The 27554-nt window shown below is 41.7% G+C and overlaps 1 long non-coding RNA gene across 5 annotated transcripts; it reads left to right on the forward strand.

Moving 5' to 3' along the window:
• The first annotated feature begins 295 nt into the window (after nt 1-295).
• Nucleotides 296-27242, forward strand: LOC310742524. Of its 5 annotated transcripts, XR_014538502.1 has the most exons (6): nt 296-310; nt 10794-10832; nt 15529-15913; nt 17586-17690; nt 21487-21563; nt 25024-25754. It is a non-coding gene; the product is annotated as an uncharacterized lncRNA (long non-coding RNA). The 5 variants fall into 5 exon arrangements; XR_014538503.1 differs by lacking the exon at nt 296-310 and having other exon boundaries at nt 9876-10832; nt 25024-27242; XR_014538506.1 differs by lacking the exons at nt 296-310; nt 10794-10832 and adding an exon at nt 13856-14385 and having other exon boundaries at nt 25024-27242.
• The last annotated feature ends 312 nt before the right edge of the window (nt 27243-27554 follow it).

Raw genomic sequence — 27554 nt, forward strand, 5'->3', positions numbered from 1 at the left:
ATGTGCTCGCGGTTTGCCCCAAGAGCACTCAATAAATTCAGCTGGCGAATTCCGCCCGCTCAGAGGCCTCCGCAGCCCCTCACGGTGCAGCCGCGAGATCCTCGACTTGAAGGTTTCTTCTGGGTTGCCAAGTCCTAGGCAAGAGTTTAAAGGAGCCCTTAAATCCACAGAAATCTGCCTTTAAATCTTCAAGATGGAGACAGCAGAAATGAAGGGAAAATGAGCTTGATTATTTATATATAGATAGATGTGATGGCATGGAGATGTGAGATTGTGGGTGCTTTCTTAAGAGAGAAGATTATGTATGTATGTAATATGTATATAGTGTGCATATGTATGTGTGTGTAATTATTTAACAAAAATGAATCGGATTATAAAAAAATGAACAGTTTGCCATATAAAACATTAAAATTCGAGATAAAAATAATTTAAAGCAAGTATTAAAACATCAAAGGGATTATCAAAATCAACACTAGCTAAAAAAGAAACAAAACACCTTCAACTTCTACATGTCTGGGTAGGCTTGCCTAAAAAATGTTTTACGCAGGTGCTGAAAACAGAGCTAGTGTGGCATAGTGGTTAATGCTGGACTAGGATGTGGGAGACCAGGGTTCGAATCTCCACTCTGCCATGAAGCTCAATGGCCCAGTCACTGCCTCTCAGCCAAACCTAACTCATAGGGCTGTTGTGGAATTAAATGAAGGGGGGGGGGACGACCATATATATTGCTTTAACTCTTTGGAGAAAAAGGCAGTATATAAATGCAATGAATAAATATAGTGAAGGTGCCTGCCTGATGCTTATAGGCAGGGAGTTGTGTATTATATGGCAGCTGTAACACAGCCAGTTCCACAGGTAGAAGTGGGCGTAGGCAATCCCGCAAGTAAACTGATCCCAGCTGTTAAGGGTTTAATATACTAATTGTAACACATTAAACACTGCCTGGTAGCAAATAGACAACCAGTGCAGATCTGTGAGCAGAGGTATTATATGCTGACAGGGTCTTACTCCTGTCAACAACTGTGCTACAGCATTCTGCATTAACTGCAGCTTCCAGATGAAGTGCAAGGGAGGCTCCACATAGAGTGCACTGCAGTAATTCAACCTTGAAGTCACTAGTGACTGAATTAATGTGGTCAAGCTCTCCAGCTGTAGTTGGTTGCGCCAGCTGCAGCAGGTAAAAGGCATTTCTAGCCCCTGAGGCTACTTGGGCCTTCAGTTGCAGAGCAAGATCCAGAAGCATCCTCAAAACTGTGTACCTGACCGTTAAGCGGCAGTACAACCCCACCAAGGGCAATAAATTGGCCAATTTATCAGACATTGGAACAACTAAACCATAGTATCTCTATCTTGCCAGGCTCCAAGATCAATTTATTTTCCCTCATCCATCCCGCCACCTCATCCAGGCACCTGTCAAAGGCCTGCATAGCCTTTCCGGAGTCAGATGTTATGGAGAAACAGAATCCAGTGTCATCAGCATAGTGTTATAAGAATAACTGCTCCTTTATCTCTTATGGTATCCAAGAGCCCGTATAGAGTCCTTATGTAGGTTTTCTATCGGTAGGAGAAAATAACAGAGACCAAACAGAGAATATTGAGAAGCAAAGCAGCTAGTAAGCATGATCTTTATTAAACTGTTGCAACAGGGTCCCCTGCTCACCCCATGCAGGAAGGGAGGAGAGGAACCCAGAACAATGGTGTCCAAGCTCCAGTGGCGTAGCGTGGGTTGTCAGCACCCGGGGCAAGGCAAGTAATTTGCGCCCCCTAACCCGTGGATTTGCGCCCCCTAACCAATGGATTTGCCCTAACCCCAGATGTTGCGCCCGGTGCGGCCGGCCCCCCCTGCACCCCCCACGCTACGCCACTGCCAAGCTCTTATATAGACATTTGAAATTGCCTTCCCTGTAGCTCAAGACCACCCCCCAAAACATCATACATACATCACAGAAAGAGGTGGTCCCCAGCAGAAATTTGAGTATGTTGCTTCTCTCCTGTCTGCCAGGATATCTGAAAATACCTTATCTGATTGCCTTTTCTGGGTAGCCTGCCCATTCCTTTGAGATGGTAAATACTTAGTTCCTGAATCTCTTGCACATATTGATAGTGTGTTCAGCTTAACAGATACTTGCCAGACTGTATCTACAGGGAGGTGTAAGCCCCTACTGTCCAAAGACAATTGGAAAATGTTTCACATTTTCTTCCTCCTTGCAGAGAAATATTTGAGGTCAATTTGGGAGAGTCAAAATGGCTTCAGGATTGTTCTCCTGTACTATTTCAGACACGTGGTTTATATACTTACGTATGTGTTTGCGTTGTACGTTTATGAACATTTATTTTATATATATATATATAGGACCTTAGAATTCCTATAAGAATAGTAATCACACCCAACTTCCAACAGCAGGACCAGCCCACCCATGAGGTAAGGTGAGTCAACTGCCTCAGGTGGCAGGATCCATAGAACTGGCCTCCAAGGAATGTACTCCCTGCTGTTGATATTTATTCCCCACTCATTCCCGATGTAAATCCTTATTCCCCACTTGTTCCTGATGTAGATTTTCACTCATCCCCTTTTCCCTGGTGTGGGAGGGGATACCATTTTGTGGTTAGCCTCAGTTGCCGAAATGTATTGGGCCTAGCAGCTTCATGTAGATACCTTTTGTCTTGCCCAGTATAGCAGGAAACTCTGAAGTATGACCATAGAATAATAGAATCTTAGAGTTGGAAGGGTCATCTAGTCTAACCCCCTGCAATGCAGGAATCTCAGCTAAAGCATCCATGACAGATGGCCATCCAACCTCTGCTTAAAAGCCTCCAATGAAGGATGGCAGGATGCTGGGAAGAGCGTTGGTGTGGAGAAGGGTAAAGGCACAATGAAAGTGCAGATTAAATATTAAGAAAACATATAAATAGAATGTGAACAAGGCAAAACTTGTTAGATAATAAAACAACACTTAGTGGAAGTTTGAAAAACCCAGCAGTAGAGAGATTGATTCTTTTATACCGTTGTAATTGCTCACTGTTATTATGATTATAAATATTACTATCTGAGATGACTTCCTGGCAAAGAAAGTGAACAGAGGACCAACTGAAGGATCAGGTGCACCAGTCAAAGGTTTGTTTTGTGGGAAACCAACGATTTCTGGATTTTTTTGTTGGTGCTACTATAAAATTGAAATACAACAGGTTAGAATTGAAGACTTTTTGGAGATGATGTCCTAAAAATATAAAGAAGGAACATTTTAACAAACTGTTTGAGGAGGAAATGCATGTAGATCAGCAGAACTATTTGGAAATATTCTCTTGGAAATATATTTTTCAGTCCCATTAACAAATCACCCAAACCAGTGAAATAACTTACTTTTCACTTCTTTAGGGTCCAAATGAACTCATCCTATATAAAATGAGCATTGTTGAAATTAACAGGGGTTACATGCTGAATTGTGCACAACTGCAGCCATGGTTTTTAAATATGTAAATCTTTATCAGATCCTCCCTAACAACAACAGCTCACCATTACTCCTTTTTTTCATACAAGGGTCTTAGGTCAAGTAGTAGCAACTATCCAGATAAGTCTCTGGCAGGGGTAAGAAGTGTATCCACCTGTTCCAGATTCAAGTGCTGCTCTTAGTTTCTGGTTAATGATTGCAATGGCCAATAACTTTCTGCTTTAAAAAAAGCTCTCAGGGCTTACAGTTTTACAGACTCATGCAAACTACTTCAGTGAAGAAGAATATGAGAAAGATTTAAAATAAAATAAAAGCATTTAAAGCAGAAATTTTAGGACTTCCGGAGGCGGCGCGACCGGTAATGGCTGCCTTCTCCGAGTAAGGAGAAGGGAGCTCCGCTGTAAACGGGTCGTCCGCTACGGCGAAGCGGAGACCCATTCAGGAAAACCACAGGTGGCAGAAGCCTGTGGTCTCGGGACCCGGCGGGCGCCAGAAGCAGCCCCCAAAACGTTGAAGGGACCCCGTAAGGGGCTCCGGGTCGCGGAGGGGGTAGCGGCGCTGTGGGTCGTTGCGCAAACAGCGAAGTGAAGCCGCGTTGCTGTTGCCGGTCAGCGCTGTCCTTTCTTCCTGCAACTTTTCTGAACTTTGGAAACTACAACCCGTGAGTAAATTTGGACATTGAAAACTTTCTGAAACTTTTGTCAACTTTCTGAAACTTTTTGAGAACTTTATGAAACTTTTAAAACTTTTTTAAAAAAAGTTGAAATCTGGCTGAAAACGGAGTGAGGATAAGCAGGAAGCCCATCTCCCGCTATACTGAACTTTAAGCAAAGAGCAGGAGGAGTGGAGACAAAAAGTTATGCGTTAACTAAATGCTGGCACCCTGTTAAAGCAGTTTTCTGAGTGAAAGACTTTGAGCTATTGACTTTTGCTGGTTATATTCGGGGTGCATTGATATCCTTCTTCTGTGGCACCAGTGGATTATAAAATAAATAAGAATCTCTGGTGCTGGAGCTGCCTGGATGAGCACCAGTTTGCAACTTTGGATACATTGAATTCAGGTTTTGAAACATTCTGAGTTGGAACTGGATACTTTGAAACTGTTGCAGTCAAGGCACTGTAAGAAACACTGTTTCGCTTTAAGTTTTACTCTGCTAAAAATAATACATTGTGGAGGCGATGGACATGGATTTAAATTTATAAGTTTAACTTGGATTTGATCTTTTCCCTGAAGACGTATTAAGCTCCCTCTAGAGGATTTTGGACTTACAGCAGTGACTTTGTTTTACTTTCCCTTTCCCGGCCTCTGTTTGACTATTGTATCTGGGACTCTGCTTTCTCATGGGAACAACTTGGATTGACCTTGGATTACAGATAACTTTGGAATGAGTGGCGCAAGGAGAAGAGGAAGGACTAAACAAACAACTCTAACTTTATCTGCAGCCTCACAGCGTAGATCTTCTGTGCCGGCCTTGCCTTCCACTTTGCCTCCAGACATAGAGGCGGCCTCCCTAATACAGGCAGGGGAGGGTGAGACAGAGGAGCTGCACCTGGGAGATATGGCTTCAGGGACAAGTAGCTCTGTCTTGGAGAAAATTTTGGAGAAACTGGAGGCTCTGGACAAGAAGGCTGATTTGCATACAGCTAAAATTGAACAGAACACAGAAAGCTTGAATAAGCTGACTGGACAAGTTGCACAGAATGCCCAGTCTATTGGAGAATTAAAGGAGGCTGTAGGTGAAAATCGTAAACTGGCTGAAGATACTAGTCAAAGATTGGAAGAACTTGAGAAAGAAGTAAGACCACTCAGCAAACAAGTTGGAGAACATCAGATTTACTTTTTGATGACAGAACTGCGAAACAGGGAGACCAACTTGAGGATACGGTCAATACCAGAGGTGGAAGAAGATAATTTTATTGAATTTCTAACTAAGGAATTTGCCAAGTTTTGGAAGTTAGAGGAAAAAGACTTTAAAATTGTATCTGCTTTCAGGCTTGGCAGAGTCAGAAGGACAGAGAAGCCCAGAGATTGTTTGATAACACTGAGATCAAAGGAGGAAAGGGACAAGATTTTGGGCCTGCACTACGAAAAGTCACTAGACATTTTGGGCAAGAGAATTGAAATCTACAAGGACATTCCTAAGCAGTTGCTGGACCTTAGATCTAACTACACGGAATTGGCAAGACTGTTGAGAAGCAACGCAATTATCTTCAGGTGGGAGTTTCCACAAGGATTATCCTTTACCTACAGAGGGAGAAAGATCAAAATCAAAACAGTGGAAGATAGAGACAAGTTTTTGGGAGCACACGGAGAAGACCTCCACAAAGGACTTGGATTGCCAGCGCCAGAACTTCCAGAGGAGCCCGCCCCCTCGGATCCTCAAGGACCGGAGAACAAGGTACCACCCCAGAAAGAATAACCAGACCTATCCAGGATGTCTCTGCAGCTTTTGAGCTGGAACATAAATGGCTGTAACAGTCCCGAAAAAAGGTCTAAAATTTTTCATATTTTAAAAAAGGAACAATTGGACATTATATGCTTACAAGAAACACATGTGATTAGGCTCCATAGAAAGGTGTTAATAAATAAAAGGCTTGGTCAAGAATTTATATCATCGGATACAGTTAAAAAGAGAGGTGTAGTGATCTATGCAAAAGAGAGCCTTTCACCAAAATTTCTCTTTAAAGATGAAAGTGGAAGAATCCTCGCAATAGAAGTACAGTATCAAGGAGAAAAAATTTTGATATTAGGAATTTATGCTCCAAATGAAGGAAAATCGGATTTTTATAAGAAGTTGCACGAGACCATGCTGGATTATCTGGATTACAACAACGTCATCATGATGGGGGACATGAACGGGGTCGTATCAACAAATATGGATAAGTCACAGAACCAGAACATTACTAAAGAGGGAAGACTACCTAAGACCTTTTTTGAAATGACTGACAATATGGACTGGGTTGACATCTGGAGAGTTAGAAACCCCCTGGGAAGAGAAGGAACATTCTTTTCTGAAGCTCAACTGACTTGGACACGAATCGACCAAATATGGATAACTAGAAGTCTGGCACCTAAGGTGAGGAAGGTGGAAATCTGCCCCAAAACATGCTCCGACCATAACGCCTTGAGAATGGATATGACATTGATCCCAATCGGCTCCTTTAGATGGAAGATGAATGATGGCCTGTTTAGAGACCAAAGAATTGTAAAGAAGGCCCAAAAAACCTTAAAGGATTATTTTGAGATTAATTTGAACACTACGGTGGAAAAAAGAACTATCTGGGATGCAAGTAAAGCTGTGATGAGAGGGTTCTTGATTCAACAGAATTCCTTAAAGAAAAGACTGCAAAATGAAAAGAAAGATAAAATTCTGGAAAGTATCAAAGAGTTGGAGAAGAAGTTAAGATCTAACCCGAAGTCCCAACCGATTCTGAGAGAAATTAAACTTTATCAGGCGCAATATTCCAAGCTGATAAATCAGGAAATAGAATGGAAGATTAAAACAATGAAACAAAAAACTTTTGAATCGGCAAATAAATGTGGGAAACTGCTAGCTTGGCAGTTGAAAAGGAGACAAAGATTAAATACAGTAACAAACTTAGAGGTTGAAGGAAGGAACATTCAGAACCCGGGAGAGATTAGAAAGTGCTTCCAGAGGTATTTTAAAAAGTTATATACTCAAGGGCCACAAGATGAAATAGAGATTACACAATTTTTGGAGAGAAATGGATTAGCAAAGCTGTCAGAAGAAAATAGAACAATTTTAAATGGCAAAATAACACGACAAGAGATTGAACAGGCCATCCTGAGTCTGAAACAGGGCAAATCACCAGGGCCAGATGGACTGACCTCTAACTACTATAAGACATTGAAGGATTATTTGATACAACCTTTGTTGGAGGTCAGTAATGAAATAATGGAGGGGAAGAAGGCGCCTGAATCGTGGAAAGAAGCATTTATCACATTGATTCCAAAGTCAGAAACTGAAAAGACACAACTCAAGAATTACCGTCCCATCTCCCTTTTAAATGTGGATTACAAAATATTTGCAGATGTTTTGGCACGAAGATTTAAGAAAGTTTTAAGTGAGATAATCCATAAAGACCAGGCAGGCTTTCTCCCGGGCAGACATATGTTTACTAACACAAGGAACATCATAGACATATTGGAACTTTTACAAACAAACATAAACACTAAAGCAGTTTTAATTTTTATAGACGCGGAGAAAGCCTTTGACAACATATCTTGGAAATTTATGAAGGGGAATTTAAAAGAAATGGGAGTGGGTCGGGGGTTTGAGAACGGGATTGAGGCAATATATTCAGAACAAAAGGCTAAACTGATAGTTAACAATGTGGTTACAGAAGAGTTTAAAATTGAAAAAGGTACACGACAAGGCTGCCCGATTTCCCCATTACTGTTTATTTCGGTTCTGGAAGTGCTCCTGAATATGATTAGGGGGGACCGGTTGGTGGAAGGGATTCAGGTCGGAGCGAAACAATATAAACTTAAAGCTTTTGCAGATGACCTAGTTTTGACATTACAGGAGCCGGAGTCTAGTTTGAAAAGAGTACTACAACTGATTCAAAACTTCGGTCGAGTGGCAGGATTTAAGTTAAATAAGCAAAAAACTAAAGTTTTGGGGAAAAACGTGACAGATATTGAGTTGGAACAGCTTCAGAAAGAGACAGAACTAAATGTGGTTAAAAAAGTTAAATACCTAGGGGTAAACATAACAGCAAAAAATCTGAGTTTATTTAAAGATAATTATGAAAAATGTTGGTCAGAGATTAAGAGAGACTTGGATAGTTGGTCAAGATTAAAACTTTCTTTGTTAGGCCGAATAGCTGCCATCAAGATGAATGTATTGCCAAAAATGTTATTTTTGTTTCAGACACTGCAGATTGTAGACAAGACAGAGTGTTTCCGGAAGTGGCAGAAAGATATTTCTAAATTTGTCTGGCAGGGCAAAAAGCCCAGAATCAAATTTAAAATATTAACAGATGCGAAAGAAAGAGGGGGCTTTGCCCTGCCAGATTTAAAGTTGTATTATGAAGCTGCAGCTTTCTGCTGGTTAAAAGATTGGTTACTTCTTGAAGATACGGATGTCTTGGATTTGGAAGGTTTTAATAATGCGTTTGGATGGCATGCATATTTATGGTATGATAAAGCTAAGATAAATAAGGCCTTCAAGAACCATATTGTCAGAAAATCAGTTTTTAATGTCTGGACAAAATATAAAGACTTACTGGAGAATAAAACTCCGAGGTGGCTGTCACCCCTGGAGGCTAAGGCTCGGAAAAGAGCCAATATGGAGGCCAACTGGCCAAAATATTGGGAGATAATAGAAAAGGATGGTGACAACTGGAAATTGCAGAGTTTAGAAAAGATGAGAGACAAAGTGCGAGACTGGTTACACTATGCTCAGATTAAAGAAATGTTTAAAAATGACAAAAAGTTAGGATTCCAAGTGGAAAAGTCAAAGTTAGAAACTGAACTGTTAGAACCTAAGACTAAGGTACTTTCAAGAATGTATAACTTGCTGCTGAAATGGAACACACATGACGAAATGGTAAAATCAACAATGATAAAATGGGCGCAGGATATTGGGTATAATATTATGTTTGAAGATTGGGAAAGGTTGTGGACCTCTGGGCTGAACTTCACTGCATGTAATGCGTTGAAGGAAAATGTGATGAAAATGATGTATAGATGGTACATGACCCCTGTTAAACTGGCTAAAATATACCATTCGTCTGATAGCAAATGTTGGAAATGTAAGGAAAATGAAGGAACATTTTTTCACCTCTGGTGGACCTGCCCTAGAGTGAAGGCCTTTTGGGAGAAGATATATAATGAATTAAAAAAGGTGTTTAAATACACCTTTACTAAGAAACCAGAGGCCTTTCTCCTGGGTATTGTCGGCCAGAGTGTGTTAAAAAAGGACAGAACATTCTTTTTGTACGCAACAACAGCAGCAAGAATATTAATTGCCAAGAATTGGAAAACTCAGGAGCTACCCACTGTGGAAGAATGGCAGATGCAACTGATGGACTATATGCAATTAGCCGAGATGACCGGCAGAATTCGAGACCAGGGAGAAGAAAGGATGGAAGAAGACTGGAGGAAATTTAAGATTTATTTACAAAAATATTGTAATTTGGCTGAGTGTTGAATTGGATGCCAGTGCAGACAATTGTCTACCATTAAATTAGATTTAAGGCTGAATTATATGTCAAACCAAATTAAGATTATTAATTAAGATGAGTTAAATGATAATTTGTTTGAAATTAATTTAATAATGATGTAAGTGTATGCGGGAGGTGTGGGGGAGTCCCATGTAACAATTGAGAGATGTTAAATGGACAATGATAAGTTGTGCTTATCTAATATATGCTTTATTTGAAAACTTCAATAAATATATTATAAAAAAAAAAAATAAAGCAGAAATTTTAAATACTATTGTAAATCCAAGCCAGATGGACTTGGTCTGGCATCAAAAATCTAGTAACGATAGTGCCAGCCACCACAGAAAAGTAATCAAAATGAGCCACCAGGACATTCAGTGCCAGACAGCAAGGGGGGTGGAGCCTCTCCTCCAACTGTGTGTTAGTGGGCAGAAACAAATAGGGTTTAGGATTTTAGGTTTTTGGGGTGATGTAGGCTGGAGAGAAATACTTTTTCAGTCAGTCAGTGGTGACAAGGAAGAAAGAGCATCATGTGGACTAGCTGTGACAAGCTGTGACAAAGAGACAGAATGGCTGATTTCTCTGTCCCGAGAGCCAAACCTCCTGCCACTATGGGAGAAGCAAGAAACCTTCTTGGAATGTGAATGCTCTAAACTCTCTCCACCTAGACTCAGGTTGTATATGTGTGTAAATAAATCATATACCATAAAGACACCACAGTCTCTGCTGTGTCTCATTGTCCAAAGGGAAACAAGCCCTTGGAATCTTGCACCACTCAAAGATTAGGGTGGTGTGCAACAATATGTACCATGATTTGGTATGACAGTGCTCCTCATGTAAGCACATACACATTTTTTGGTTGTTGTTGCATACAATTTATTTTATTGAGCTGGAAAAAAATATTTTCTTTTTTGTTCCACGTTCACAAAACCCCTGAAGTCTATCCATGGAGTCCCTAGAGGTCCATGGATCACAGATTAGGAATCCCTGATATGGAGGGAAAAATAATCTCGGATGATGGCAGTGATTATACTCTTTCAATTATGGTTTAGTTACTCGTTTTCCTCTCTGCAAATAGCCAGTTGGCACTGTAAAACAAAGGAACTTCTTTGCTTGAATTAAAAAAAATTGCTCTGAATCCAGTTATTGCAGGAGACTGAACTGCAACACAGGGTCTTCTGTGGAATCTGAAAGGTACGTGTCAGGGCCTGCTTCCAAATCTTGTATAGAATTGGTGGGAGGTACATCTAGTGTTATAAATTGTGAGCAACAAGACAGGCTGTCAACAGCAGATGGGCTTGTACTTGATTGCCAATTAAAACACACACACAAAGATGTTTAAACTAGCTCACACATCTGTAGTTGGCAAAGTGGTGAGCAACTCCATGTGTCGTACATGAGGTTGCTGTGGCAACCACACCATACCTTAATCATAAGTGTTTTGAAGTGAGCGATTGGTGAGTACAGAAAGAAGAGGGCCTCAGGTTGAAACTGTCCCATACTGTCTCCTCTCTTTTGTTTCAAGAGTGCTCTTTTTACTTTGCTCTTGAAAATTTCCAAGCTGATAGCTAACTCTCTTCATGCTTCTAGGATTAAAATCAGCAGACAGGCCATACAAATGATAATTGGGCCTTCCCTACAGTCTTCTGTGGGGTGATGGGAAACCATTTAATTCCACCACCAGCCTTTCCCAACAAATGCCAGTATAGCTTGCTGATAAACCATTCTTGTAAAGCACTCTTTGAAGAAACGCCCCCTGCCCAGCGCTCTGTGTGTGAGAGAGACATTGTGGTCACTTCCAGATTACCTGCTTATTGAGCATTCATCCTGGTTTTCTATGCAAGGAGGTTATGCAGCAATGCATCAAATATTATGCCACACTTCCCAGTGCTCATAAGGAGAGCCTGCTGAATCAGGCCAGTGGCCTATGTCAGGGTGGTCCAACATGTGGCCCAAGGACTGCATGTGGCCCTTGAAGCCTTTGTTGATGCCCTTTGGCGAAATGTGATTCCCCCCCACACACACACACATTCAGCCGTCATGCTACCTTCCCAAAATCAGGTAAGCGAGGTGCTGGGCTTTAGAAAAGAGGTGTGAGAGCTTTGCCAGGGTCCTTGAGCCTTCCTTCTGTCTTCCCAAAATCTAGTTGGCACTCCTGCCCAGTGCCTCACAGCCAGCTTTGGCTGGCAAGGCGTCAAATTTTGGCCTTGTGCCCTGCCGCCTCCACAACAAGGCAGTGTGCGGCCTATGGGTTCTGTCTCAAAGTACTCTTGTGGCTTACTTGGTATGAAAAGTGGGACTGCCCTGGTCTATATAGTCCAGCATCCTGTTCTCACAGTGACCAACCAGAAGAAGCCTGTGGGAAGCCTGCAAACAGGACATGAGCACAACAGCACTCTGCCTACCTGTGATTCCCAACAACTGGTATTCGGACGCATACCACCACTGACAGTGGAGGTAGAACATAGCCACTGAATTTGCCTGATCTTTTAAAGCCATCCAAGTCAGTGGCCGTCACTATTTTTCGGAGAATTCCATAGTTTTACTATGCACTGCATGAAGAAGTACTTTCTTTTATCTGTCCTGAAGGATCCAATATTCAGCTTCATTGATGTCCATAACATTTAGTGTTAGAAGAGAGGGAGAAAAAATATTTCTCTATCTATTTGTTCCATGCAAAGCATAATTTTATAAACCTCTGTCATGTCACCTGTTACCTTTTCTCTAAACTAAAAAAAGCCCCAAATTTTGTAACCTTCCCTCATAGGGGAGTTGAGGTGAGGCGACTGGAGAACTGTACACAGTACTCCAAATGCATTCGCACCATAGATTTGTATAATCACAGTTTTATTATCAATTCCTTGCCACAGCTGGACTAGGCAGACCTTTGGTCTAAGCCAGTGGGGCTCCTTTTATGTTTTTATCCTCTGAAAATTGCTGGAAACATCAGCCAACATATTTAATTTCCTTTCATAACTGCAAAAACTTTTCGTTGATTTATTTTTTTTACCAACTTGGTGTCCTGCATGATGGCTGGAGCTGATAGGAGTTGTAGCCCAAAATATCTGGAGAGCCCTAGATTGGCAAAGGCTGTCATATCTGATCTCTGCAGGGTGCTTCCGAGAGAGTTGAAATCTGTGGGTTTCAAATGGCCATGTGAAGATCCAAGCCAACTGTGCAGTCCTCTTCATAGTCTCCCCAGGGATGCTGTGCGGACAGAAATGTACCGGCCCTTGCCAGGACCAGTTCTCTGATACAAGTTTAGGCATTATCATGCTCAACCTTCCAAGAACAGGAAATTGACATAAGGAAACCGCATTAAACTGATTTCTAGCAAAAATAATAAATATTTAAATATTGGACTCAGTCCAGTAAAATTAGTAAGTTTGCTGTTTCCCATAATGTCAGAGTAGTTGCATTCATGGTTTGCATTACCAACAAAGATCAGTGCCACACTCTTTTCATCCACCCAGAGAACCACACCTAGTGGTAATAACATCGCTTTTATTTCTTAATGTTCTATTAAGTGAATGTTTACTAGCCCGAACTAGTCCAAAGTGATTGATGAAATGCTTATCTTCTTATAATGCACCTTAAGTCAGGGAGGTAAGTGCCAGAGGACTTATAATAATACTTACAATAATATCTCCAGGTCTCTTCCTTAACAGCACACTTTTAGTAGGCAAAACATCTGCTGGAGTTTCAACTAATCAGCTAATTATACTGAGAAGCATGGGCCACGAGAGTTAGACAAATTCGTGCAGCAGAAGGCTATCTGTGGCTATTAGATGTGATGGCTATGCTCTGCCTCTACAGTTGGAGCAAGTAATGTATCTGAACACCAGTTGCTGAAAACCACAGGAGCTGAGAGTGCTCTTCTGCTCGAATCCTGCTTGTGAGTTTCCCATAGGCATCTGGTTGGCTACTGTGAGAACAGGATCCTGGACTAGATGGGCCATTGGTCTGATCCAGCAGGCTCTTCTTATGTTCATGATCCACTAGGATCTTCTCCTGCTTAAGGTTCTAAAAAGCAGCTATGAAAAGATACTCAGGTAGGTACATGGTGCAACATGCTTGCTGCAATCGAGCAAATCTTGATCTGGTCAGTGTCTAGAGGGAAGACCACCTCAGAGCTCTATGCATGTTTCCTTGAGTTCTGTGATGTTCTGAAGATGGGATATAAATACAATAAATGCTGTGGTCTTCTACTTGTATTGCTAAATAGGGGCACTTCTAGGCTGTCACTAATTTCAGGTGGGGATTCAATCACACACTTGCAAATCTAGGTTCTACAATTACAATTGACTGGGAGGTCTTGGGAACAAATTCACTTTCCCAGAAACATTGGATTTTGGGAGGGGAGGGAGTAAAGAATGTGGCAGGGAAATGCACTGGAAGGTGTTGGTAACAGTTGCTTTGATGCAACGTCATCTATCCACCCCACAAACAAATCAGAATAAGCTGTACCCAACATTAGTCACACTTGGAGCAAACCCATTGGCATTAATAAGTCACAACTAACAGGTCCATTAATTTCAATGGGTTTGCTCTGACTAAGGCACCATTATTCGGAGCCAACATTGTCTAGTACCTCTGCAAAAATCCAGATGAATGCTTAGTCAACAGGTAGTATGGAAGGTGCCCATCAATATGTGTATTGATTGAAGACTTATTTTTATTGTGGGGACTTTCTGTAATATCGTGCCTTCTGTCCCCATGCTTTGCATCACTGTAACAGGATCCCCAAGTACAACTATTTACTTCCCTCACTTAGAGTAACTGACAGCTGTTCACTTCTATTGCAGGAATGGTGGTGGGAGAGAGTGGTGCAGTTAAAACTGTCGAGGAGAGATTAATAACTTCATTCATTGAGTCTAAAGCTTGCCCCTTGTTTGCATAGCCCTTCTTTTTAATCCGTATCACCTCAACTTGGATTTTGAAAACAAGGCCTGGGGAACCTTCTGCAGCCAGGGCCAGCCCTACCATGAAGTAATATGAGGCAACTGCCTAAGGCACCAGATTTCTTTTGCGGGGAGGGGGTGGCAGCAGCACCTTGGATGTTCCTCCTAAACCCCCTTACCACCCCATTTGTTGGAGAACAGAGCTGTGCATGCTCCATTACCTGTTCTGCCCACTTTAAATTAGCCTGCTGGTTTGGGTGCAGTGGAGGAGACCATCATTTTATTGGTGTTGTAACTTTTAGTTTTCAGTCCAGTCAGTTTCTTTATGTGGAATGTGGGGAGGGAAATATCTTGTCCTTTGCCCCAGGCAGCAAGTTTTTGGACATGCCCTGGCTACACTTCCCATCATCCCCAACCATTGGCAATGCTGGTTGGGCCAGTTAGAAGTTGGGGACCAACAACATCTGGAGGGCTATAGGTCCCCCCCCCTTAGTTACAAGGTTGGCATGTCTGTGTGTGTTTAGCTACAAAATGCACATCTGTAGAGTGTATGCTTAGGAAAAGCCACATTTTTAAAAAACGTACTCTTTAATGTCCACTAGGGGGAGAAAAGTTTGTGATTCAAATTCATATCCTAGAATCATACATTATTATTCCCATTTAGCAATGTCACCTTTAATTTGCAAAAAAAACAAAAACAAAACCCATCTCTGTGTGTGTCTGTGTGTACACACAAACCAGTCGAATTGTTCAGATGCAAGTTTAAGACTCTTTAAAAAAATACCAAACCCTTTTCTAACTGAAATATTTAAATTTTCTCCTTTGATCACCTTCTGGTGCTATGATGTTATTTTAACTGTTAATTCTGGAGTGTATTTTATACTTATTGTTTGTTTTCTGTACCCCGCTGGTATTTTATGTGACTGCTTTATGAAATATTTAAAAATGGCAGATAGATATCCTAACCTATTCTAGCTTTGCATTTGCAGGAAAGTCTACCCACCCACCCACCTATGTGTAGAAGCCTTCACACCTGCACTTGGAAGTGGTATCCATTAGGAGCAGGTGCATCATGTGACCATGCCGATCATGTATCTTAATTCTCAGAGTGCACATATATGACCACAACAGAAATATATTATTCCGTGTGTGGTCTTGTAATCACTTGGATAAGTGCAGAACGGTTGGTTGGACACATATTAGCGATAGGACAAAAAAGAAAGAGTTAGTGAGAGGTGTGCAATCCTTTAACACCTGTTGTTTGGTCATGCCGGTGGATGTGATGTGCTGGAAATGAAATGTATGAAGAAATGAACAGGAGGATAACCATGGAAGAAAAGTCTTGCCCGTGGCCCCATCATATGTATCACTGAGGTGAAGCACTTTAAACCACAAGCATAAAAATGGACAACTGAGTGTTTTCTGTTGAACCTTGACTACTAATTCAGCCTTAATGCAGGTTTTTGGAACAAGCTTATTAACCGTGTTATGTTGTTTCCTTGTTTGTTGAATTTACATCCTGCTCTTCCTCTGAAGGAGCCCAGGATGGCAAAGAAATATGCAATTTAAAAGCAAAGAACAGTTAACAGTTTCCAGAACAGTTAAAACACCCTAAAAACAATTACAATTTGAAACATTTGAAAAGCGGTTACAATTACAAACTTCATCCGTCCAATGATCTTGGGGTTGCTAGGAAGAGTATTTTTCAGCCAACAAATGCCAGGGTAAAGGGGGATTTTCCAAATTCATCCTGAAGGTTAATAATATTGCAGCAGGGTTCCTTTTAAGCCAGGAACTTGTGGCCTTCCCAATGTTTTTGGACAACTCCTATGTCATTGGTCATGCTGTTGGGAGCTGGAGATAAACAAAATCTGAAAGGCCATCCATGTACTAGACCCTCTCCTTGAATTTTCTGCTTTGATTTTACAAAACAAGTATTTTAAGTCTTGCAAAGCTTATCCACACTACTTTTTCTCCTGCTGATTTTCCACAGAGGAAAATTGCTCTGTAGCGCTCAATCAGAGCAAAGAGCAATTCGGGTTTTCTGCAGATTGGTGTTTGAGAGCGGGTTTTTCGTGGAAGAGGAACGGGGCAAAAGAAAAACCACTCATACCCATGCTTTCTAGGCATGTGGAAGTGAGAGCGAGCCCTAACAGCACAATTCTACACATGCCCAGACAGGAGTGAGTCCCACTAAGTTTCAGTGGGACTTTATTCCTGGAAAGTGTGCATGGAAATGCAGCTTAAACCTTTCATTCGTGCCTATACCCTGTATAGAATGTTGATGTGTGTTTTAGTGCGGTTTTGGTTTATCGCTAAAGTTAATTTGGCGTGTTTTAAATAGTTGTTTTTAACTGTTTACTGATAATTTTATTGTTATACTCTTTTTGTAAACCACTTTGAGGTTTTTTTTGGGGGGGGTTACAGTCAAGCTGTGTATAAATTTTATGAAAGAAAGAAAGAAAGAAAGAAAGAAAGAAAGAAAGAAAGAAAGAAAGAAGAATTGTATTCTATCAATTGCTCTCTAGGAAGAAATACAGTTAAATCAAATAGGCTATTAGTCCTTATGTTGAGGTTCTTCTACAGTGATTCCTCCCCAAAAAACAACAACAACAACAACAACAACAACACCAGCCTGGCCACAGGTCTCCTTTTGCTCCAGGCAACTTTCTAAGTACCTTGTTCAAGTGTGCTGGGTTTGTGACACAGCAGCTAAATGTCCACTAGATGCCAGGCTTCCTTTGCACAGGGCAGCAGTGCTATGGGCTTCAGGGAACATCACACAGCTATTTGGCAGAAAGAAACCAACCTTTTCCACTGAGGTTACTAGGGTTTTGGAGCTGGCCTTTGTAGACAGGGCTGTGTCCATACGCCATGCTTTATTTCATTTCTTTTAACCTGGTAGAATTCTACACCCTGGAAATGAAGCACTTATAAATATGATAATCCTTTGATTTTTATTAAAAACAAAACAGAATATGTGTTGCAATTAAAATATATTAGATTCTTAATTTATAGATTGACACTCAGGGTTTTTTCTTTTAAGCACAGGGATTTTAGGACTTAATTTGGATGTTTCGTATATTTATTGGATGGTTGATTGAGAAGATGGTTTGATCACTGGTTGCAAGATACACTGCTTCTGCCACATGTAAGTCAAACCAATCAATTTCTCTCACATTGTTTCAAGTTTTGCAAATACGAAAAGAAACTGAGTTTTGTGTTTTGCTTCTGTTGAGCGTCTCACATGTAATACTTGCATGCACCCCCCCCCCATTTTTAAAAAATATTCTGCTCCCAAGAATCCTGTTTCTGTGAAACTGGATAGTTCCTAAGTTTATGCAAATTGAGAAGATGTGTAAAAATATTTAGCATTTTGAAATTGCTAAGACACAGGAGCAGCAAGGACTCTGAAGCCCTGTCCACAACCACTGAAACTATTACTCAGTATCATCCATGCCAACTGCTAGTATTTTAGTGACATTGTTCACACTTTCAGGCATTATTCCTTCCAGTGGTGAATTGAGGTCATGAGTGCCAAAAAGAGAGGGGAACCCCAAGTTTTGCAAGAGGCAAAAAAAAAAAATCATAAGGAAAAATACCCGAAAGATGACTATGGAATGCTGACTATCTTTTGAGGGGGAGAGATGGAATGGAGCATGCTGATGGGAGCATGGCTGGCTGTCTGGAACACTGAGCAGGCGCACTGCGTATTGCAACATTTTGTCACAGTTCCCATGGAAAGGAAGGAAAAGAGAGAAAGAGAAGAAAGCAGACATGCCCAGGAGACAGAGATTCTGTATCCACTTTCCTATTCTGTGCTTTTCTTGCAGAATCGAGGCATATTCACAGCCTTGTTTATAACTACATTCTGCCACCATAATGGCGGAAAGGAATTAATTTTTATGAATTAGGCAGGCACAGATAACTTCAGAAAATTTATATTACACATACGATGTAAAAAAGAAGGCTTTTCTGATTGATCACTAGGTTCAGAGTAGGTCAGTAAGGGCTTTGACTTGCACTTGTTTAGCATTGGCGAATATGCAAAGGATTGCTGTTTCCCTCTAAACGAGGCCACAAGAATTTCAGACTGAGAATAGACATTACATTTGCCAGAAGACTTTTCTGTCCTAATCTTAGTTTTCTTTCATCAGTAACAGCTGCTGGATTGGGGTCGAGGGCCACATTGCCTCTTGGCCAACCCTCCAGGGGCCCCATGCAAAAGTGGGTGTGGCTAAAGTGAGCATGCCTACCACACTCTTGTGTGCAGACACGCACAACACACATACATGCATCACAGAATCATAGAATTGTAGCATTGGAAGGGACCCCAAGGATCATGTGGTCCATCTTCCTGCAGTGCTGGAATCCTGCCCAACAGATACACATACAGCACATAATCCCACAGTACATATGTGGGATTAAATAAATGCACACACACAAAGTTCTCTGTGGTGCATAGGATTGAGTCCAAATTCATAAATCACTAAAACTTGAACCATTTTTACAGCCTGATCTTATGGATATTGATTCAGCAAGACCCACTTGGTTAAATAGGACTTACACTCAAGTAAGACTGCCTAGACTCTAAAGTCACCCTCCCACAAGTCCATTAAACCCAGAATCAAATATTCTTAACTGGATCGCTGGTGATGGAAAAGCAGTGCCGTAGCAGAAGAAGAAGAAGAAGAGTTTGGATTTGATATCCCGCCTTTCACTCCCTTTAAGGAGTCTCAAAGCGGCTAACATTCTCCTTTCCCTTCCTCCCCCACAACAAACACTCTGTGAGGTGAGTGGGGCTGAGAGACTTCAAAGAAGTGTGACTGGCCCAAGGTCACCCAGCAGCTGCATGTGGAGGAGCGGAGACGCGAACCGGGTTCCCTGGATTACGTGACTACCGCTCTTAACCACTACACCACACTGGCTCTCAACATGTGGGTGGTCAACATGTGGGTGGTACTTTGTCTTCTACTCACAGCTGGTTTTAACAAAACAGCTTGCTACTAGAGGATGAATATTGTGTGTTAGGATAGATAAATAAGGGATGTGATAGGGAAGCAGCAAGGGAGATTCAGGTGATAAGACTATAGCTCAGTGTCGGGGCTGTAGATGATTCCAGGTTCCATCTCTGGAATGTCCTGGGTCTGAATCCCTGCCTGTCAAAGTGTGGACAACGCCCAGCTAAGTGGACCAATGACTTGACTTTGTAGAAGGCACTTTTCCATGTTCCTGTGGCAGTAGAGGGATGGGTAAAGTGAGGTGCTGCATACTGAAAAGAAGGTGCAGAGGCGGGAATGGGAGAAGGAAATTCAGGAAAGTAACTATAGATGAGCTTGTGCCGAATGGAGTGAGCGAGAAGGATGTAAGCTGAGACAAGGGAAGAGATACAGGCTACAATCCTATACCCCCTTACCCAAGAGTAAGAACCATCCAACTCTATGGGACTGACCGCTGAGTAGATATGTATAGGATTGCACTGATAGACGGGCAGAGAGAGGGAGAATTTAAAAGGGTGGGTAATCAGCTTAATGGCGTATTTGAATACCTAGTAGACTCAAAAGTGCCCATTTAAGAGAAGCAGAGGAATTCACAGGTTTGTCATTGAAGGTTTTGTTTCGATTGCACATTTACTTTACTGTCAGACTGTTTTGTTTAGAATTAGTCATTTTGATTTTTAAACTGTTGTTTGCCACTTTTGGCATCGGTAAGAACGCAAAGACAATTTATAAGATGAAAAACAAGAAAAACGCTGTTTAAAAGGGGCTATTCTGTAGCCATCAGCCTTCCAACTGTTCTTTCCTCCTTGCCTTCTGTCATGTGTGTGTCTGCAGGGTAGGAGTCACCGATCGCTATGAGGCAGAACTATTGTGAGCAGCACGAAATACCTGTTTCACAGGAGAAAAACTGGCAACGCTCAGAACCTCCCCCTCCTACAACAACACCTAGAAAATACCTACAACCCCGCCGCCCAAATAAAACCACAGATAGAAAGCAGGCTACTCCTTCCCACCACCACCCCAAAAAGGAACCCAACAAAATCCTTGTTGGTTTTTTTTAAAAAAGAAAATAAATAGGAGAGTCACATGGCCTTGGCTGGCAACAAGGGTGTCATATTGGTCACAAATGCCAGAATAGTAAAGGTAAAGGGATCCCTGACCATTAGGTCCAGTCATGACCAACTCTGGGGTTGCGGCGCTCATCTCGTTTTATTGGCCGAGGGAGCCGGCGTACAGCTTCCGGGTCATGTGGCCAGCATGACTAAGCCGCTTCTGGCGAACCACAGCAGTGCACGGAAAGGCCATTTACCTTCCCGCCGGAGCGGTACCCATTTATCTACTTGCACTTTGATGTGCTTTCGAACTGCTAGGTTGGCAGGAGCAGGGACCAACCTAATGCCAGATTAGGAACCCCATAAAGATATAAGAAGAGCCTTCTTGATCAGGCCAATAGCCCATCTCGTCCACTGGCCAACTAGAGGCCTGTGGGAAACCCACAAGCAGGACCTGAGCACAAGAGCTCTTTCCCCCCTGTGGTTTCCAACATACTGTCTCTGACCATGAAAGAAGAGCATAGCCTCCCCCAAGTGTAGGACCCTATATTTACCTCAGGCAGTATCTATGCACATAGATTTACCTGAAATTAAATCCTCATTAAACACAGACTGGCTGACTTCTGGCTGATCTTGGGAGGTTGCTAGTGTGCCCTGCGTCCTCAAGGGGACAAAGCTAGCCTTGTGCATTCCCACAAGACCCTGCCACAGGTCTGCCAGTGAATGCCAGGAGAGAGCTTATAGCCCTGTCCTTCCTAAAGCTTGCTTTGAGCCAGGACTTAAGACCTCGATCTGCTTTGAATGCCACCGTGTAGCTTTGGAAGTTATGAAGTAATAACAGAAAAAGTTAAAACAAAACAATACAAAACGCCATTCTGATTGTCTTTTCCTCCAGGCTGAGGAACCAGAAGCAGTCTTTACAAGCCTAGAATTCAAGGGGAAGGTTTTTCTGTCAGTAGATTTGGCTTCTAGGCAAGTATAAGCCCTGGCACATCTCTCTCTCTCTCTCTCTGCTTAGCACCTGTTCCATCATCTTTTGGTTTGGCATGATTTGTTCTTGAAAAAGCCCATGCTGGGTGCTTCTTAACCCCTTCCTTGAAATGCTTGCCAACTCACTGTTCAAAGATCTCCCTGGGCATGGCAACCTCTGATTATAGAGTGCCACCACACTCATCAAGTGGGAATGAGGTTGGCAGCAGCATTGGCAACAAATATTCTTTTTTCTTTTTTAATAGAACGTATTCATTTACTGCTTAATATATAAAAAGAAACCCCTAAGTGGTATAATCACAGGGCAGAGATTAGAAATCAGTGTCAATTCGTATGAAGAATACAAAAATGAAATTCAAATAAGACCTAAATGCTAGGCGAAAAACAAACAACTAAGAGGGTGGATAGCTTTTATGCGTACTCCATATAATTAGGGAAATTTTGTTTGTTTATCTATTACCTACCCTTCAACCTGAGTTGATTTGGAACATGAGCTCACTTTCCTGAGTCAGATAGCACCATTAACAAGGCATCTCGAAGTGGGGCAGGGATGGCTTTATTCTCTCCCAGCCCCCCTTTTATTTTCTGAGAAGTGAAAGCATGCTGAGTTGGGAAACACTCTGACCTTGAGAGGGAGAGAGAGGGGGATCTTTCTTTTGGACAGACAGGCCTAGCTTTTAATTATTTTCTGAGTCCACTCCAATCATGGTGATTTGGAGCAAGGGGATTTTGAATTATTTAATTCAAGCATGAGTTGTTCTTCCTGCAGGTCGTTAGTCTCCATGTCTTGGCTGTGAAAGCAAGGTTTAAGAGGGTAAAGTTAGACTACAGTGGTACCTCGAGTTACAAACGCCTCAGGTTACAAACGCTTCAGGTTACAAACTCCGCTAACCTGGAAGAGTTACCTCGAGTTGAGAAATTTGTCCCAGGATGAGAATGGAAATCGTGTGCTGGCGGCGCAGCAGCAGCAAGAGGCCCCATTAGCGAAAGCATGTCTGTAGTTAAGAACAGTTTCAGGTTAAGAACGGACCTCTGGAACAAATTAAGTTTGATAACCAGAAGTACCACTGAATTAGGGTGGCCTGCTCCATTTCCAATTGTTATTTTGTCTAACAAACAGTAATAAAAAACCCCCTCTCTTTTCTTCATGGGGGGGGGGGTATTGCCAGGAAGGAAGGGTGGTGGGAGAGAAAAAAAATTGACTTCTCCAGGTTTTTTTTATAGTAAAGATAAAAATTACCTAGCGTGATAGTCCATGGACATGTTTTTCTGAGGTTTGGTAGAGTTCTTACCCAGGGACTCCTCCCTCATGTTCCCTGTTTTCAAACTGTTGTCCATAGCAAGTAAGGGAAAGGAATGTTACCCAACATAGTAAATGTTGATTGTTATACTAGTCTTGGAATTGTACCTCTCTGGAATAGGCTGCAGATGGCCATTGTTGAGGAGCTAAGCAGTCGTACATTGGTTGTCAAACTTAATCCGTTCCGGGAGTCCGTTTGACTCCTGGAACCATTCAGAAACCAAGACACAGCTTCCGATTGGCTGCAAGAGCTTCCTGCACTCAATCGGAAGCTGCAGAAGCTGTGTCGGACGTTTGGCTTCCAAAGAACGTTCGAAAACCGGAACACTTATTTCCGGGTTTTCGGCATTTGGGAGCCAAAATGTACGTGTACCAAGGTGTTCGAGAACCAAGGTACGACTGAAATTGGCTTCATGTCCTTGAAACTTGTCCACTCCGTGTTTGCAAACACAGAGTCTCTCTTTTGATTGTAAGGAGTTTTGCTGGGGGATATATAATAGGTGACAACATGAGGAGTGTTCACACATTATATTCAACAAGTGTACAATCTGTGTCCCTGTGTATGCAAACAGTTGAGCTGTTCACTCATATAGTTATTCACATGTATCATTCAATGAGTGTACAGTCTGTGTGCATAATAGCTGAGCTGTACAAATCATCACCCTGTACACTCTTTCACACAAACACTTGTACATATGTAGAGATTCCTTGTATTTCTGTATGTGTGGACAAACCTAGAGTTGCTGCAGTGGAATTTACTTGCCATGGAAAGTGTGAGTCAGCGTTAAATGTTACCCATCATAGCTATTGGAGACAAAAGCAAAGATGTTTTATTCTCAACCCGGTTATTTGTTTTCTTTTTTACAATGGTGCCATCTTCGGAAGATAGAGACATTTCTTTATTCATGCATCTCAGTGAGTGGTAAATGAGGCATGTTTGCTCAACTTGTTTCAGATGGAAATTAGTCTAATTAATCCATGCAGCTAAAGAATAGTTGTTCTATTCCAATACAGAGCAAGTCTGATGTAGCTGATATTTTATGGCCATTGTTGTGTACTTTGTAGGACCAGGATATCCCTCTGTTCTGTAGCAAATTTTCAAGCAACTTGTCAACAATATATCCTGTTTGTAAGATTTTTAATATGTGAAATTGAATTTCTTTTGTAGGTGTCTCCTTGCCAAGTAATGTTTTAGAATGGACATTTGCTTTTCTGTTTAGGATAGGCTTATGTACATTTTCATGTAGTGGAGGAATGGAGAAGTTATTTACTGCTCCATATTTTATGTGTAGTTTTCTCCTAATCTATTACTTTCTCTTAGTTTGAACTTTTATAAAAGTTGTTGTAGAGCTGTAATTTTTTTTAAAAAAAATTGTGTGTGTTTTGTGTTGCTTCACAGCAAGCAGGACTAACAGCCAAAATAAGAGCAAACTTCGCTTTAGGTGGTTGTGTTGAAGTGCATGACTTGAAGGATTTATTATTATTTCTAATTACACAGAGCAACTTGGACATTTTGCAAAAGGCACTTCCAATGAGCTGCTCTGCTAAAGAAAACAAATTGCTTTCCTGGTTTAAGCACAGTGATTTCTGCACTCACGCACATGTACATCCAAAATAAACATATATCAGATACTGACAAATCTTTTTAATTGATAAGAATCACATCCCATAATGAATTTACATTCTTTGACTGAACAATTCGGCCCTTGACGCCAACCTCTGAGGGAGAATATTGTGGTCATGGTGTCTGAACAGTGCGGTAGCTATGGCTACGTATATAATTCTTAGCAATGGGAAAAAAAAGTGACAATGACATTAAATTTAATCAGGTTCCCCTTTTCGGTAGTTCCCACTGGGATGAGCCACTAGTGTCCTGCCTTAAATATTCAGAGCTTTCAAAGTTTGCATGCGTTTTTATGCTAGGACAATATCCTGCTAATAGAGAACAATGGAACTGTCATGTATATCTGCCCTGAGTAGCCGTAAGTCTGGATTTCACTAGTATAGGGATATTATGATTGCTTCTTTAGCAATTGTCCTTATGTTAGCCTTCACTTCGGAAGAAAAAGAAGAAAGAAGGGCCGTGATGAAATGTAGGGACTAAAATATAATGCGCCTGTGTATTTTCCTTTTGGAATATAGATCAGAGACGACTGTCCTATTTTTAAAAAAAGAAGAAGACAGAGCTTTATTTCCAGTCACACTTCATCTGATATAAATGAACCAGCACTGAAGATCACATGGCTGAATGCATTTGGAAACACAACCCAACATACATTAAGGAAAAGGAGACTGGAAAGCCTGACTCTACAAATGAAAAGCATCTCGTCCTTCAAATCTACCATAAGATTTGTGAAGTAGAACTAGCAAGAAGATGTTTAAAGAGTTGTTTGTAGTATTAATTTTAACTTCATGCGTTCTCAAGCTGAATCCACCTCATGATTAAATACAAAGAGTGTGTGTTTACTAATTACACTATGTATTTTGACCTGCTTAGTTTTATGAGAATGTGGTGTGACATTTATTACTCTAGTAAAGGGAAGCTGTGTTAATCATAAAGGTACAAGAAAATTAGCCTCCTAAGTCTAGAATTCCTATTTAAGGCTGAAATCCTAAGCATAGTTTTCCTGGAAGTAAGCCCCCTTAAACACAGTGATTACATCTGTGCAAATAGGCGTGTGGTTGCATCTTAAGAGTTCATAGGGAGTAAAAAAAAGAATGAGTTCAAAGATGCTGTTGTGAAAGTATTGTAAGATTGGTTTGGATCATTTTTCAGACAGGATTGGGGGTTCTGGTTGACTAATCAGACAGAATAATCAATTAAAAGTATTTTAATGAACATTTTTGATCTAATTTATTAGTACATTTAAAAAACCCACTTATGACTAAAAATCTATGGGTTTTTTAGTTAAATTTTACGCAGAGTTTGTTGTTGTTGGCATCAGTCTTGAGAGACAATGGAGTGCACCTCCAGGGTGAAGCCAAATTGCTGTGTTAGCATCCCTGAAGTGACCTCCCCGGGGCACAAGCCCGGGCAGTGTGTATGGATGTCCTGGGCAGAAATTAATGGACTTAACTTGGTCATGTTCATTCACTGCAGTGGGTCTACTCTGAGTAAAGCTGTGTGGACCACTTTACACTTACACTGAAACGCATTTTCCATATTATGGCCAATTCACCCAAGTTTCTCAGTGCAAAATTTTGAACTAGATCTTCTTTAATTTTCAATGTGTTGCAGGAGAGAGAGGAAGAGGAGTAGTTTTGCCCATGCGGGGGTGAATAGCCCCTCTGCATTCCAAACAGTAGCTTCACCACATTCCTCTTCTGAACATGTGGATGGTCTCCAAGTGAAATACATGGGAAAGCACAGCTGTGCTTGCTGACAACAGCCAATCCTGTGTCTCTTATCTCAGCGGCTGAAGGTTTGTGATACAATGCTGATTGCAAGCACTGCGGAGTCTATTAGTTTTCCCTCCACCTGATCACTTATCACATCAAGCGTTAGATTAGGCAGTCGAGAAGGGCCACAACTGAGTGATAGAGCACCTATGCTGCAGGTACAAAGTCAACTGAATTTCCAGGTAGGGTCAGGAAAACTGGTTTTCTTATGTCTTGGAGCAAGAGGGGATCAACCAGTGGGGTTCGTGATCATTTCCATGGGTGGGATTGCTGCAGCAACTGCCTCCCAGCAGCGAAACTTTGGCTGCTTACTGGGAGTGGGAGAGGTTGAGCTTTTGCAGACATCCTGGCAGGGCCCACCCAGAGCTCCCATGAATGCACCTGCACAGCTCCACCCACCCTGCAGTCTTGTCCCTCCCCCTCCTGGTAAGTGGCAGAGATTTTGCTGCTGGGAGGCTATTGCTAATGCCCTGCCTCCCCTGGTGACCTGCTCCTGGTCTGGAAAACTGCTGTCAATTAAGCGCAGAGATAGATGGACCAATCGCCTGGCCTGCTATAAGGCAGCTTTATGTGTCCCATAATCATGCAATTTTAGGAGACTTCACTCAGTTGGTGCATTTGCTTTTTACTATGTCTAACAGTCTGAAATGCCTTGTTACCTTGAGGGCTAATTCAGATTTGATTTTTCCTTCCTTCCATCATGAAAACATGTGTGACAGAAGCAGGCGAGAGGGAAATGGCTGAAGCTACAAAAGAGCAAGCAGTCCTGTTCTTTAGGCTAGTATCTCTATTTAATTCTACAAACCAGACAAAAACTCATTTTGTTTTATTGCTGCTGCTGTGAAAGGCCGCTTGAATGACTTGTCGCCATGTAGGCGGTACTTTCTGCATTTCATTACCACTTGACCCCACTGCCTACAAGCTTGTCTCTCTACACCCACTTGCTTTAGCTGCCAACTGAAGATAACACTTCAGGCATCTGCCATAATAAAGTCTTTAAGGTGCCACAAGATTCTTTGCTGTTCTTTTTATTAGTCACCAAGGGCTCAGTCCAAATGCCCCCAGGGTTTGCTCTGTTCTGTTTGTTTTACCTGAGCGTAGGATTTCCTAGCTGGCTGCAGGAAGGATCATGTGATTTCAGCCCAAAGCACAGCCCTTGCAGAATGTTAGCAGAGTGAAATGTGAACTGGGAAACCCTGTCCTTGGCATTCATGCCTTTGTTTTAATCAGAAATAAGCAGAAAACGAGAGGGCTGGGCGGAGTGGTGGTCAGAA

The sequence above is a fragment of the Podarcis filfolensis genome (assembly GCF_964270895.1).
Source record: "Podarcis filfolensis genome assembly, chromosome: 9".
Lineage (NCBI taxonomy): Eukaryota > Metazoa > Chordata > Lepidosauria > Squamata > Lacertidae > Podarcis > Podarcis filfolensis.